This window comes from Papio anubis, chromosome 6 (assembly GCF_008728515.1).
Source record: "Papio anubis isolate 15944 chromosome 6, Panubis1.0, whole genome shotgun sequence".
NCBI classification, from domain to species: Eukaryota; Metazoa; Chordata; class Mammalia; order Primates; family Cercopithecidae; genus Papio; species Papio anubis.
The window spans coordinates 62156285-62173269 of record NC_044981.1 but is presented as its reverse complement, the minus strand read 5'-3'; the positions used below and the strand labels follow the sequence as shown (position 1 = coordinate 62173269).

The 16985-nt window shown below is 32.7% G+C and overlaps 1 long non-coding RNA gene across 1 annotated transcript in view; it reads right to left on the bottom strand.

The window, feature by feature from the left end:
• Positions 1-9530: 9530 nt before the first annotated feature.
• The window catches only part of LOC110743087, a 35600-nt gene continuing 28145 nt past the window's right edge, over positions 9531-16985 (bottom strand). Inside the window, exons 2-4 of the long non-coding RNA XR_002521597.2 lie at positions 15696-15925; positions 13719-13768; positions 9531-12808 (exon numbers count right to left, since the gene is read on the bottom strand). This is a non-coding gene — a long non-coding RNA (uncharacterized LOC110743087). The remainder of the gene's footprint in view (positions 12809-13718; positions 13769-15695; positions 15926-16985) is intronic.

The following is a 16985-nucleotide window of genomic DNA, read 5'->3' as shown; positions in this document are numbered from 1 at the left end:
AAAATTAGTGTGTAGAGATCTATAAGTATGTGGAAGATTAAACAATAAATGTATTGGCAGTGTTCTGCTCCTCTTCCTTGGTTAAAGGATATGTAAATCCCTGTTCCTCAATCAGTAGTTCAATACACATAAATTGGGAAGGAAGTGTGTATGGGATCCTTGAAGAGGCCTCTGCTGTCCCCTGAATGACAAATGCAACACTGGGAGTGAATACCCCTTGTCCTCCCTAGCATTAGTAAGCATCATTATTGGTTAATTCTGCACATCTGTGAGAACCACTCAGAAATAATATGCCATAAATGTATCTTTCTCATTCAGAAGGACTAATCTCCTTGAAATAAAACAAGCTGTGACCCATGGCAAAAGATGTTTTCTATAGTAAAACAACCCCAAGCTAATGGCTCTTTCATGCAGTTGTAATCGTTCAGGAAGAGGCCAGTGCTCTCTGCTCACCCATCAGAGGAAAAAATAAAGATGTTAAAATTACTTGTATCAACAATCAGTGCACTTGATTTACCACCTGTGATGTGTGTGTCTGAAGTGGCTGAGCACTGCATCCTTGATGCTGTATTTGAGCTGTCTCCCAAGTGTAAGGTTACGAATAAACAGTGCAGCAGGAAGGTGGCTGAAGAGGAGAAGGTACAAAGTCATCACTGTTCTTTAAAATAAAAATCTGAGAGCCTAATATTTTATGATTCTCCTTGTCATCTCTATCTATCTATCTATCTATCTAATTTATTTATCTATCTAATCATCTCCCAATTTTTCTTTTATCCCATGCCAGTTCTCCCCACTTCCACTTTCCCTTCCCATTACTTTTATATGCCAGAATAGACTCTGGCTAGGTGGTCTAGGACAGAATCTAAGTTAATCTATTCTACTTTAGTAGATGTGTTTCTTTGTGTAAATTACACAGCTTGCTTCACCATCATCAGTTTTCTATTCTTTAAGTGGGAATTAGTTAAATGGAATTAAGTAAACATGTAAGGTGCTTAGAGTTTTTATAAGTTCTACAGGAGTGGTTGGTATTCTTAGTAAATTAAATTAATAATTGATATATAACAAATTATTACTTATTACTCATTATTAAATTATTGCTTCTCTTGTTCCTTTGTATTAATAGTAACATTACTGCAATAAAAACCAACTTTTATATATGGAATAAATAGTATCAGAATTATTATTAATATTTGAGGACTACAATTTGCAAGTAAAAGACATTACAAATGATATTTAATGATATATAGCTCTAGATTTGAATGATTTTATTTTAATGACTTTAAACATTCTTATTCTATATAATTTAGCAAAATACTCTTTGAGTACCATAAAAAGAATTTACGAACTGTCTAGAATAGAGCCCTTTTCTTTCTATTCAGTTCAATCTGTGGATTCCCAGACTTGGATTTTGCTTCCAAGTAGTCATATTTTTCAACATAGTACAAAAGTTACGAAGGCTACAGGGGAGACATACTGAAGAGAAAGAAGAGATATGCATTAGATTACCTTCTAAATTGCAATTATCAGTGATTGCATGTAATTCACTCTGCCATTGTCATTCTTTGGTTTACTACTTTATGTAACACATTTAGGTTGTCTTTCTACCCACAATTGCTTTTCTTTTAAGCAGTTTTGTTTTCTTTATATATTTTGTCTTTCCTTAAACATTACAATATCAGAGATGTGTTTAAAAACTATGAATGGTTTTAATAGAAATAAAATAAATATTACAAATAGATATACAAAAAGGATATCTTCTTATAACACTATATCAATATTTACCTTTATAAATTCCATTGACCAAATTTGAGACAGCAACTGTTAGAGAAATTTTGGTCATCTTCTTGTAGGCTGTTATTGGTGTTATTGCACTTCTTAAAAACACATTGCAAAATAATTTTAGATGTAATTTACTGAGTGAATTTTTTTTAAAGTTTTAACTTAATCTGAAATGTATGGTTTCCTGCAAGCAGCAATTGTGTATTGATCACACATTTAAACTTTACATATATTATAATTACTTTATCCACTCTATGTGCATACTAAGGAATAATTTGAAAATTTCAGTGTTTACTGAAAAATAACATATAGTTGAAACAAAGCAAATAAAGTTCTGGGCCCAGATACGGAACCAATTGATGACCTAATACCTTTATGTTTTTGTATCCTGTTTATACTTTCTCTTCCTTTTGTATTTCCTCAGAGACACAGCAGGATCTTCAGGTGCAGCTTCAGCTGCAAGCATAAAAAATATTGGAAATAAAAACATCAACCAAAATGAAGAAAGCATGATCAAATGATGTGGTATTATTCAACATTCACTGCACAATCTGAAAACTTGCATGGATTCGACTTTTTGTTTATTTCAGAAATGCAGAATATATTTAACCAGAGCCAAAATAGTAACAATTGGTACTGAAACATTACCTAAAGGTGGTGTTTTTTTTTCTTTTTAATTATGTGTACTTTAACTAAAAATTTTAATATTTACATCAAAGTGAATGAAATATTTTAGATAAGTACTTCTTATTCAACATATTAAAATATAGCTTATGTTTGATTTTTTTCCTATTTCTGCTAAGGCAAAAGAGTTTTATTGCATATAACTTCAGAATATTAATATCAACTTGGGGGAAAAAAAACACCCTCTGAAAGTGACATCACTGTTTTCATATAAAACATGAGCATGACATTTTAGGTGTGCCCTTTCCTTGCTTCACAACAGAAATTTGAACTTACAAATGATTTTTGTTGAAAGGAGAGTGAAAATAAAATCAATAGTAAGCACCAATGAAGTGCATTTTTTTTTTCACTTTCAGCAGAAGCCCATTGTGAACTTAATAGAGTTAACATTTCTTGTTTTTTTCTCCTCATTCTACATCCTAAAATATATCGTATATATCACATAAGATCTTATACAAGACACATGCAGTATATTAGTCATATCCTTAAAGAAATTCAATAGCAAACACATTTTTTACATTATTATAATAGAACTCAGCACTAATTTTTCTAAAATGAGTTGAACTAATGGCATTTATATTTAATGATTTTTTATTTATTATTTTACTCTAAGTTCCTGGATACTTGTGCAGAATGTGAGGGTTTCTTACATAGCTATACATGTGCCATGGTGGTTTGCAGCACCATTCAACCTGTCATCTAGGTTTTAGGCCCCACATGCATTAGATATTTGTCCTAAAGCTCTCTCTCCCCTTGACCCCCACCCCCCAAGAGGTCCCAGTGTGTTGTTCCCCTTCCATGTGTTCATGTGTTCTCATTGTTCAACTACAACTTATGAGTGAGAGTATGCGGTGTTTGTTTTTCTGTTCCTGTGTTAGTTTGCTGAGGATGATGGCTTCCAGCTTCATCCAGGTCCCTGCAAAGAACAGAATCTCATTCTTTTTTATGGCTGCATAGTAGCCCATGATGTATATGTACCACATATTCTTTATCCAGTCTATCATTGATGGGCATGTGGGTTGGATCCACATCTTTGCTATGGCAAATAGTGCTGCAATAAACATAAGTGTGCATGTGTCTTTATAGTATAATGATTTATATTCCTTTGAGTATATACTCAGTAATGGAATTGCTGGGTCAAATGGTATTTCTGGTTCTAGATCCTTGAGGAATTTCCGCATTGTCTTCCAAAATGGTTGAACTAATTTATATCCTCCAAAACAGTGTAAAAGGGTTCCTGTTTCTCCAGAGCCTTGACAGTATCTATTGTTTCCTGACTTTTTGATAATCACCATTCTGACTGGCATATGATAGTATCTCACTGTGGTTTTGATTTGCATTTATCTAATGATCAGTGATGTTGAGCTTTTTTTAATAATATTTCTTGGTCGCATAAATGTCTTCTTTTGATAAATATCTATTCATATCATTCCCTAATTTTGATGATGCTTTTTTTTTTTTCTTGTAAATTTGTTTAAGTTCTTTGTAAATTCTGGACATTAGACATTTGTCAGATGGGAAGCTTGCAAAAATTTTCTCCCATTCTACAGGCTGCCTGTTCACTCTGATGATAGTTTATTTTGCTGTGCAGAAGCTCTTTAGTTTAATTAGACCCCCTTTGTCAATTTTGGCTTTTGTTGCAGTTATTTTTGGTGTTTTCTTCATGAAGTCTTTGTTCATGCCTGTGTCCTGAATGATGCTTTCTAAGTTTTCTTCTAGAGTTTTCATGGTTTGGGATTTTACATTTAAGTTTTTAATCTATCTTGAGTTAATTTTTGTATAAGATGTAAGGAAAGGGTCCAGTTTCAGTTTTCTGCATATGGCTAGCCAGTTTTCCCAGCAACATTTACTGAACAGGAGGTCCTTTCCCCATTGCTTGTGTTTGTCAGGTTTGCCAGAAAAGAAATTAATGAATTCCTGGACACATACACGCTTCCAAGACTAAACCAGGAAGAAGCTGAATCCCTAAACAGACCAATACAAAGTTCTGAAATTGGGACAGTAATTAGTAGCCCACCAACCTCCCCCACAAAAAAAAAGGCCCAGGGCTAGACGAATTCACAGCTCAATTCTATCAGAGGTACAAAGGAACTTGTAGCATTCTTTCTGAAACTATTCCAATTAGTTGAAAAGGGGGCACTCCTCCCTATCTCATTTTATTAGGCCAGCATCATCCTGATGCCAAAACCTGGCAGAGACACAACCAAAAAGAAAACTTCAGGCTAATATCTCTGATGAAAATCGACGCGAAAATACTCAATAAAGTACTGGCAAACAGAATCCAGCAGCACATCAAAAAGCTTATCCACCATGATCAAGTCGGTTTCATTCCTGGAATGCAAGGCTGATTGTACATATGCAAATCAATAAACATAATCCATCACTAAACAGGACCAATGACAAAAAACACAAAATTATCTCAATAGATGCAGAAAAGGCCTTCGATAAAATTCAGCATTCCTTCATGATAAAAACTCTCAATAAACTAGGTATTGATGGAACATATCTTAAAATAATAAGAGCTATTTATTGCAAACCCATAGCCAATATCATACGGAATGGGCAAAAGCTGAAAGTATTTCTTTTAAAAAATGGCACAAGACAAGGATGGCATCTCTCACCATTTCTATTCAACAGAGTTCTGGAAATTCTGGCAGGGCAACCAGGCAAGAAAAAGAAATAAACTATATTCAAATAGGAATAGAGGAAGTCATATTGTCTCTGTTTGCAGATAACATGATTGTATATTTAGAAAACCCCATCGTCTCAGCCCAAAAACTCCGTAAGCTGATAGGCAACTTCAGGAAAGTCTCAGGATACAAAATCAATTTGCAAAAATCACAAGTATTTCTATACACCAACAATAGACAGAGAGTCAAATCATGAATGAAATTCCATTCACAATTGCTAAAAAGAGAATAAAATACCTAAAACTACAGCTTACAAGGGATGTGAAGGACCTCTTCAAGGAGAACTACAAACCACTGCTCAAGGAAATGAGAGGACACATACAAATGGAAAAACACTCCATGCTCATGGATAGAAAGAATCAATATCATGAAAATGGCCATACTGTCCAAGGTAACTTATAGATTCAATGTTATTCCCAACAAACTACCAGTGGCTTTCTTCAGGGAACTAGAAAAAATACTTTAAATTTCATATGGAACCAAAAAGAGCCCATATAGCCAAGAAAATCCTAAGCAAAAAGAACAAAGTTGGAGACATCACACTACCTGACTTCACAGTATACTTCAAGGCTACAGTAACACATACAGCATTGTACCAATACCAAAATAGACATATAGGCCAATGGGAACAGGGCAGAGACCTCAGAAATAATACCACCCATACACAACCATCTGATCTTAGAGTTAACTTTTTTTTATTACATTTGACATCTGTCTTTGTAGATCAGACCTTCATCTTTAATCACACATTTTGGTCTGGGCATGGTGTCTCATGCCTGTAATCCCAGCAGTTTAGAAGGCCAGGGTGAAAAGATTGCTTGACCAAGACCAGCCTGGGCACCATAGCCAGACCTTATTTCTATACTCTCAGAAAATGTAAGCAAATAAAAATAAAAAATAAATTTTGACAGACAATAGGGTAATAGTATATAATAGCAAGATAAGCTTTAGGTGCTTATAATTTTTTTTAATTTTACTGTTCATTATTGTAAGCATATTTTAACTCATTATTGTAAGCATATTTTAATACATATTTTAAACACTAATGAGTGATATTTGATAGAATACTTTTAGCATATCTGATTCCATCAAAATACTAACTGATAATTAAATCATTACAAATATGTTTGAGTATAGATTTGAAAACTTATTTTTAAATCTGCGGGACACAGACTGGCATATTGTAGGCTCACAAATACATTTTCTGAATAATAAATGTAATGAGCTTTGTGAAACCTACATGTACATTATTAAATAATTACTAGCATCAGTATGTAGCCCCATTAATTAGAAAAATGATAAGAAATCTAAAGACAGAATCTAAAGCATTCTGAAATTTTAGTGTAAATATTATATGCATGTGTGAAAAAAGACCACCAGCAGACTTTAGATAACATTTTATTGACTTATTATAACTTCAGGACAAGTCTAATATAACTGTTTTCCAGGAAGTCAAGATTTTATAGCACAGGTGAAAATTCAGTCAGAGTAGTAGCTGATGAATTTGTCCAAACACAGTGTTTTAGAGGCAAAACAAAAAAACCCTGTTTTGTTACAAACATTCTCTTTTCTTCTACTTTTGTCAATCCTTACAACCCAAGATTCAGTTAGGTAAATTCAATTAGGCAGCTTGTTTTTTACCACTCTATAAGATCATTTGTTACATTCAATTTCAAATATGAATATTATTTATGTAAAATATTGAGTTTCACTGGATATCATTTTTATTTTTTAATTTAATTTTTAGAAAATATTTGCATATGTAACTACTCAATTTCTGAGTATTTTAAGCATGATGTATGTGTGCATTATCAAATTATTTATTCTTTTTTCTTCATTTGGGAATTATTAATTCAGTGCCTGTTATAAAGTGGGATCTGACCAAGAATCATTGATTAGAAGCAAATTAGGAAATAATCATTGTCTCGACAATGTTAATAGAAACAATACGTAAATATGTGCCATATCAACATTTCAAATGCCAGCATTATAAAAACATGTATATTGAGGAATGTGAGATCAGAGGAAATATGTAATTCATGCCATCTTCATGCTGCGTTAAAAGAAATCTTGGAAAAGGAGAATATCCTCTCAAAACAATTTAGATTTATTTTTTCCAAGACAAGATGAATGAGATCTCAGAAACAAGTTCAATTTATCTGAAGGACAAAAAAAAAAAAAGAAAAGAAAAAGAAAAAAAAATTCCTTCACACCTAATATTTTGGACTTAAATATATATCTAATTCTTAGTAAGTTGTAGAGACCAAGATTTTCAAAGCATATTTTTACTTTATTTGGTCTTCTGATTTTGCAAATTACTATTCATATATTTCAGTATATACTTTAAATAGAATTCTATAAATGCAACTGTCTTTAATTTTTCTTCAGACACTGAATTAAAGTAATTACTGCAGTATTTCTCTGAAATTTGTTAGTCTATCTTGAGATTTGTAAATAATTTACTTTTTAAAAATAAAGCTGAGCAATTCACAGTGCTCCCTATGATAGCATCATTATCACTTGCTGTCAGTCCTTGTTCAAGCAAGATGAAAGGATGCAGTTCAAGTTGGTACACAGGGTATTACGGATAACTTACAGTCCATCTCATCTGTGCTAGAGCCCAAAGTATACATCCCCCTTAAGTTTCAGGTCCCGAGCAAAAGTCATGGACACGTTTACCTAACTTGAAAATTAGTATCGATATTAATGGATTTGATAATGTCTATAACGTCTACTGTAGTCATTGACACCACACCCTTCTGCTGCCCTGCAATGGGAAGAAAATCAGAGACCACAAGTAAGGACAACCTTAGTTTATTCCAAAATTGTGCTCCAGTGAGAAGCTTTGTATTAGGCATTGGGGAAACCAAAGAAATATCGTTGTTCTTTATCCCTGAATAGATTACCAGAGGAATCACCAACCCTTACTAAAAAAAAAAAAAAAAAAAAGCTAGGTACTGTTCATGCCCCCAAATATATGAGAATCAGATAACAGCATAGCAAACGTGAAAATCTGCCTTATATTACCGTGTTCAAAATCCTGCTATTCAAGCAGCTGCTTTCAACTGAAAAATTTCTAGGACAGTATTTAGCAAAGTATACAAAAATGTTGAAAAATATATTTTTAAATCAAATGTGATTTGAAAATACTGGGTTTTGATAGAGTTAAACAAGTTTATTTCTTCATTTATTAACTTATTTAGTTGCAAATACAATACACTTTAATTGAGTCAAAAGAATTTAGGGGGGTTTCTTCCACGTTGTTTTTATTTTTTAAACTTCTATATTGAAATGATTGTAAATTCACAGTCAGTCGTAAAAAAATAGTACAGAAATATCCCATATATCTTTCATTCAGTCTCCTTCAATGGTAACATCCTACATAAGACTAGCAAAGTATCACAACCATGAAATTGACAAAAATTGACAAAATAGTTATTTTAAAAGCTTCCTCAGAGACTTTAACACTACAATGATTTTCTGGGAGAATCGCACTCTTGTTCTGGGAAAGGGGCAATAATAGGCAATGTGCCCAATCTTGCTTGCCTGTATAATGCTTTATTATTGTTTTCCCTTAGTTAGCAAAGTCACAGGATCTGTACTACATGGAACATGTTCTAGAAAGCATTCCCTTAAAAATACAGTAATGGGGATCATATCTCTAAGCTTATATCGCAATTGATCAAATGTTGGTGTCAGTTTCAGCTTTCTGAATTAAAGTGAAGTAGGTTGTCTAGACACAAAATAATTGAGCAAAATGTACAAGAAATACGTTTTATGTTAGTTTACAAAGAGACACTTGATTATGCTGTGTAAATATGTAATTATACATATATTAATTATATATGTATATATATTCACTTTAAAAGTGAGAAATCTGCTGATTCTAAGTACAATAAAGTTATCTAAGGGACAAAAATTATAATTTTTGAAGCTATTAACAACTTCTTTATATTACTTTTTGATGAAAAGAATTCAAATTTATGTGTTTCCTTGTATTGAAGTATATATCTGACAAACATTTTTTGCATCCCTGCAATGTGTTTGAATCTTGGCTACAGGCTAATGATGTAACACTAAATAAGATTTAATCTTTACCCTTAAAACACTCACAGGCTAAATCAAATAGTAATTGAAGTATGATTTTAATGGTTGCAAAGATGTACATCAAATGATTATCTTTTTTCTGTAAAGATTTATATCCTGTTCCTTATTCTTGGTTATGGAATAATTATTTGACTATTTGTTAGAATAGATTGTGTTTAGTAGTCTTATTGATATCAGTGTATTATCTACCTCCAAAGGCCTGTTTTATAAAAATAAAGAAATCTTGAGGCAAACCAATATTCAGAATTAATGAAGCATAAGATATTTCTATACTGAGAAATCCAGTGACAAATTTATTCAAATTCTGCTGAATATGTATATAATTATACAGTCATGGTGATCTTTTTCCATAATACAGAGGAGATAATTTAGATATGCCATCTATATATAATAGACACATTTGTGTGAATCTTTTGCTAATTTGAGGACAACCATACAATATTAGAGTCCTGTCCCACAAGCACTACTTTTTTTTAAGACCTTAGTTGATACACAATTCACATGCTATATAATTCACCTTTTTAAAGCGTACAGCTGAGTTTTTTTCCAACCTTGACCACTATCTACTTGTAGAATACTTTGTCACCCCCAAAAGAAACCTCGTGCTAATTAGGAGTCACTACCCCTCTTTCCTTCTCCAGCCTGTGGGAAACACCGATCTACTTTCTGTCTCTATATGTTTGCTATTCTGAACACTAAATATAAGTGGAATCATACATATGTAAATGGCTTTTTTACTTAGCATATTGTTTCCAAGTTAGTTTTATCCATGTATTACCATATGTCAGTACTTTATTTTATCATTTAATAATATTCAATTGTATGAAAATACTATGTTGGATATTTACCCTTCATCCACTGACAGATATTTGGGTTCCTTGCATTTTGAGACACACATATTTTCATAAGCATTTATTTATTTATTTATTTTTGAGATGAAGTGTCACTCTGCCACATAGGTTGGGATGCAGTGGCACCATCTCAGTTCACTACAGCCTCCACCTGTTAGGTCCAGGCTATTCTCCTTCCTGAGCCTAGCTGGGTAGGAGAGTAGCTGGGACTACAGGCATCCGCCACTACACCCAGCTAATTTAAGCTTTTTAATGCATCTTTGCCTAGGCATGTTTTTCTTACACTTCTGATTTCCAACATTAGATTTCACACACATGCATACATACAAAAACACTGAATTCTTGTAAAATAGATTATAGGAGGAGGTGCTACTATGTGGTGCTTGGCTGGTGAGAGTACTTTCTGGTGCTCCAATCCCTATGATTTAAAACTCATGTGGCATCTTTAAACCTTATTTTCTTTTTAATTGTCCCAACATTGCTTCAGGTAAGCTTGCTTATTTAATTACAAGCACATCTGTAGAGGTCAGTAAATTATCAAGGTCGACAAAGCCTAACCCATGCTGGAGAAGAAAAGTTCACCTGAAATATGATGGTGCCTTCCTCTTGTTTGTATAATGTAAGTCCATAATTTATAAAGTACACATTTACAGTTTTTCATTACATTTGAGGACTCTGGGAATGGTAAAGGAACACCATTGCCTTTTAGTGGCTATTCTCTGTTCTAACCCAGGTTAGCTCAGATCTGATCATGCTAATGAGATGAAAGAAGCACCTGAGATATGGTCTCCATTTTTTCCACTTATGTTTTAATAAAATATGCCAGTATAGTTACGCAATAGATTTTTGAAAGTAAATGATTATAAAGTTCATTTTATTCAATATCTAACCAATAATTATACCTGAACTATTGTATCTCTAACAAATATATGCATTGACTGATTTATTTTTTTTTCTTTCCCTCAGTAAATATATAGTTTCCTGGTCTAATAACTAAGAATGTAGCAGTAAGAAATCCAAAGAACACAAATATGGTTCTTGCTGTCAACAAATGTACATTTATATGGGAAAAAATAATTGAGAAAATAAACGAATTGCTGGTTTTGATAAATACTTTTAAGAAATAGGGAATGGCAGCATGAACAGGAATGGCAGTGGAGGAAATATTTAAACTAATGTCTAAAGGAAGAAAACAACTAGTAACAAGAAGAATCAGGCAGAAAGAATATCTGGCACAGGGTAATTTCAACGACCCGGCATGAGGTTGAGATTGTCATGTTCACAGTAGAGAAAAAGTTCAATGTTCAAGTATAGAAGGGAAGGATAGTGGAGCACAGAGTAAAGATGAAATGGGAAGGGATCATTAAAGGTCTTATAGGGAGAATGTATTTCTTTTTAGTGCATATAAAAGCATTACAGTATTTTAAACATGGGGCAAAATGATCCAACAACTTTATAAAAAGTTATTCTCACTACCATGTAATGCATAGTTTTGATGACAGAATGTTTTAAATTGCTTTTAGAGTCTTCCAAGCAGAGGATAATAATGGTTAGGGCTATGGAAGTGGAGAATAATATATGTTCAGACTCTATTTGATTATTCTTGGAAAGAATGCCTCCAAAGTGTTTCTTTTTTTTTGAGAGAGGATGAATTGATTAAAGGCTTTCTTGGAGAATAAGTAAGTGTTTTGTTACAAAGTATGCACTCTCAAAATCTCAGTAACAACAAAAAATATTTATTATTATTTTTGCTTACTGATAAGTAGGTGAGCTGTGACTTTGCTGAATTCCGATGAGTTTGTCTTCATACTTTGGGCTGAGATCAGGTTTGCTTGGTATGTTTTCTAAGCCTCTTCGGAGCAGCAACTACTCAAGGAGTTCTCAACGCAGTTGAGAGAAGTTCCAGAAAGCTAGCAAAACCATTTATGTTAGAGTCTTTCCTCAGATCTGCCACCTTATTCCTTCAAAACACATATTATACACCAGCCTAGCATCAATGTGGCATGAAAATGTACTACGTATTTCAAGTGGAAAAGATGCATGTACACATGGCTAGGGGTATGAGTGCATAACTACAATGCAAAGAGAAAGTAAAAAAAAAAAAATTGAGATCAGTGCTCCAACCTACCACACCTAGTAGCTACAATTTTTATCTACTAGTTTCTAAATTTCTCTTCACAGACACACAGAAAATAACTATTTTTTTAATATTATAGAAGTTTGACTATTTGAAGGCAGGTATTGATACACAAGTTCCAATATATTTTCCAAGGAAAATTATCTTGCACTTTTAACCATTCCTCTCGTGTTAGAATATACTAAAATACTTGACATTCTGGCCCCAGTTGTCCTTTCAAGTCTTATATCCCACAGTTTTCAAGCTTTTGCCCATTTATTCAATCACACAAGCAGATTCATGATTCCCTAAATACATCATGAAATTTCAACCTGTCATGCATTTATTCTTGCTATTCCTTTTAGCAAAAATATGTCACCCCCACCATGTCATACTGATAAAATCCTTTCTTTCTTTTTTAATATGACATTCAAATATCAAGTTTATTGTAAAACTTTCTCTGATTCTGCAGGAAGGATTAATAGACTCTTCATCTCTGTATCATTGTATGCTTTTAATGCCATTTATAATGTAGTCATTGGAAGAAGAATGTCTTTTCCTTCTCACAACCATCTTGACTGCTGAAAATATATACACATTTATTTTCATTTGTGACATTAAGAAAGATGCACCTATCAATACTGTGTATAATTTAGCATTCATTAAAGAAAACAGAAATAACCCTAGTATCTTAGACAGAAAATGGTTAAATAGAATTTGCTGTTTAAAATATGTTAGAAATGATGAAGAAGTTTGATTGATTAAGTCTCTGGGAATGATTTTCAGAACACCACAGAACTAACATGCCAGGGGCTCTCTTCTTGTGCTCTCAGGAAGAAGGAGAGTGGTAGATTAGAAATCTTATACTGAAATCATTAGTTTCAGAACACATTGCTCTAGCCATGGTTCAGGGGTCAGTAAGCTGGAGGCAAGATATTATCAGTTACTCCCTCAAAACTAAGACATAGAAACTTGGATTTAGGAATGTTACAACAGAAATGTCCACATCTCTGCAATCTAGCTTTTCAGCAGAAAAAAAGGAGCAGAAACATAGCTTCCATCTAAGTTTTAGTTTTCAAACTTTATATTAGTTCAGTGCATTTAGTTGTGAAAAACACTCACATTTATGTTACTAATCAAAAGAGATTCATAAAAATAGAGATTTTTAACTGTGCCTAAATACACTATGTATGTGATACTTTAGTCCATCTCTTAGTTTTCCCTCCCCTTACCATAAGAACAAGTGACCTGATAGATGGACTAGCTCAAATCTGACAAACATTGCTCCACATGTATTTGCTGGTGCAGGTTTAAGGTATTAAAAACTGTGAGAACACAAAACATTACTCTCTTGGTTTCTTGAGCCTTCTTAAATTGACAGAGTGTAAAGCATAAGCTGGGAAACTTAACACATCTTCCCCACATACATGCCTCCTCTCTTGAGCTAATCCCAATTCTAGGTTCAGAGCAAAGAGTTTCAGAAATCCATACCTATTTTGTTTCACAGGTAAGCAATGCTTTGAATTCTGGCACTATGGTTTCTGGAGAGCCAAAAACAAAGGAAAACAAAAAATAAGCAAATGAAACAACATACTCAAAGGGTAATTGAGTAGAATTAAGTTATCATTCCCTAGTTCTAGAATTTACGTATTTCGAGGTCAGGACCCAGGGTAAGATCACAAGCTCTTCAAATTACAGAATATTCTCAGTGATTAGCACCTGAAAAGCTTTCCATTATTTTGGTTAAATTTAAATGAATATGATGATCATTTAACATCTTTTAATTTCACATAGTAAAAGGGCAACATAATAATGTTCAACATAATTTTTGATAATTGGGCATATATAGGTTCAAACCTGGCTTTAGCTCTTATCAAATCTGTTACCATAAGTTACCTAAACTTCCTATTTCTCAGATTTTTAGCTATAATTGAGATATAATATTACCTATCCTGTAGGGGATTTGTAAAATGTAAATTTTTATAAGAAAATGTTATAATGATTAATTAACAAAAGTTAGCTTTTTTATTTCCTTTCTTGTCTTTGCTCTCCTTAAAATCATACATAAACACATGATCTGTTGCAATATATGTCCTCTCATTGTGTGAGATCCAGAATTGAACACAATGCTCTAGATGTGGTTTATCTAACACATCTGTAAAGAAGAGACCACCATAGTAATTCAAATTAGATGTACCTAAACCATCATTAGATTATTTGATCAATAATTTATGCCATCGACTTAGATTACACTTAATCCCTAAAGTTTTGGTTATACCAACTGTTTTAGAAACATGTCTATGCTGTATTGGAAATCATACATATTGTATGTTGATCTCTGTCACATTTTGTGTAGTCAGTTTGGACTGTTGCCTCTGCCAGTCAAGATTTTCTTTTATATTGATTCTCCACTTCTATACTTCTTACATTTTAAAACTTCATATCATCCATAAATCCTTTTGTACATCATGATTATCCTCATAAAGGTTTGTACAAAAATTGTTTAAGCCAAGCCTTAGGCAAGGACTTGGATTTTCCATTAGAGATCATTTTTTCACATTGACAACCTTTTTTGGCAACCTGATTACCCAGTTTATTCAATTATCAATTCTCTTAATTATGCTCATTCACCTTAAATCCCTCAACCTCTTTCATAAAAGTGTCATGGTATATTGTGTTAGATAAGTTGAAGAAATACAGATGGGTTTGACATTACAAAATGCAACAATATCCCATTTGGGGAAAGAAAAAAGCCCATAACACTTCAATTAACAGAATATTGATTTGATTTTGTTATTCACATTTCTTTTATCTAGTAAAACGTAGACATTTAAGAGCCAACTGTAATGGTATAGTTATCAGACTTACCACTTTGCTACATATTATTCTTCCTTACAGAGTTGCATTATTTAACTGGTATCTTTTAAACAAAGTATAATTCTTGGACTTACTAATGTAAGTCAGAATATTAATAATTATTCAGAGCCACTTTTGTTGTTATAATTATCTGAAGATTGTTCAGCTACATTGAACTTTGAAGGGCTTGAACTCTAAGCTTGAATTTTAAATTTAAGCAAAATAAAACATTCGCTAATGGTAGTTTTCTATTAATACCATTCACTAATATTGGATAACAATATTGAGAAAATCAGTACCAACTTAACGCACAATATAAACTTCCTAACCATTTTTTAATTAACCTAATTTTGCAGTATGAATCAAGGTTGAGTTAACTGATTAAAGGCAGACATCAAAATGTGTATCTGATGAACTTAGGGAACAGGCTGAATATGAGGCATCTATTTCAGTAAACTAATTATTAGAGTTTAAATGTCTGTATGTTGGAAGAAGTAAAGAGAAAGGGAGGAGGTTATTTGCATTCGTCACATCTTAAGCCCAGACATAAGAATCACAACTGAGCCTCATTGAGACAGAGTCATAGGCAGAATGGGAAGTGGCAATTATTACACTCTTTTGATTGTTCTGGTTTGTTGCCATATGTTGGAATAGAATGCTTGGTCTACTTTCGAGGAAGCCCAGCAGAGCTTTGACATATAGGGTGTGCCAAACAGTGCAGGGACAATCTGGTACTTCCATAGGTTTTCATCAGCATTATGTGGATGAAGAGGCACCACATTTGTATAGCCATCAGTGTTTATAAAATCAGCAAAAGGGTTGAGGACATCCCAGACAGCATCCTGAAATGAAAAATTAGAGCAAAAGATAAAGACCATGTTATTCATGTCTGTAAGAGTAAATGCTTTTTATGTGTGCACATGAGGCAACCTTTGAGAACGTTCTTACTTAACTAGGTAAGATTTTGAGTGAGTCTGAAGAAAATATATGTGGAGCTATAGCGAGGATCTATTATAATTTTGAATATTACTATTAATATGATATATTATTTACTCACAAGTAATATAAGACAGGGGAAACCAAAGTTGATTTTTTTTTTTTTTACAAATTATTACTTATCCTAAAATAAATAATTCTTGCTAAATAATTCTTTTTAATTTAGGTTATGTCTTCTGGTCCAGCCTCTATAGCTGTTAAAATACTTTTATGCATTTTAAATAAATATAAGGCAGGCTGTTTCTCATTTTTTAACTCCTTTAGGATAGAGATCATATTGTATTCACCTTTGTTTCAACACTCATCACACTGTGGAATATACTACGTGTTCAATAAATCTTTTTATTGTAAATATTAAATGTATGACATAAAGCTTTTGAGTAAAATGTTAACACATAACTCTATTCACAATGAGAGTGTATGTCTTTTCCCTGCATCTACTTTCCATGGAAAGTGAGACAGAGAACTTAACCTACAGGCAACAAAAGAAGCAGAAATTTGAGTTTTCTCAACATCAGAATCATTATATTTTAGAAATAATAACTATGTGTACTCAAAATTCAGTTATAAAAAATAATGTAGACTGATTTGCCAATAATATACAGCTCAAATTTGAATTTTAAAGTTTATACTTTATAACATAGTCCTGAATCCTATGAAAATAAATGTGTGTCTATTATAATTAATTAAGAATATGGACATGAGTATTTGAGACAGTTAAAAGCAGAAGTTCTCAGTTATTATTATTATTACTAATATCATGTTTTTATGTTGATGGATATGTCAGTAGTGAAAAGTAGGTCACCTATTTGTGTATTTTTTGATGTGTTGTATTATATCCTGTGATCATTTTCTCAGATGGTTCCTCGTGTGTTCATACTTATATTTCCCCATTGATGTTCACAT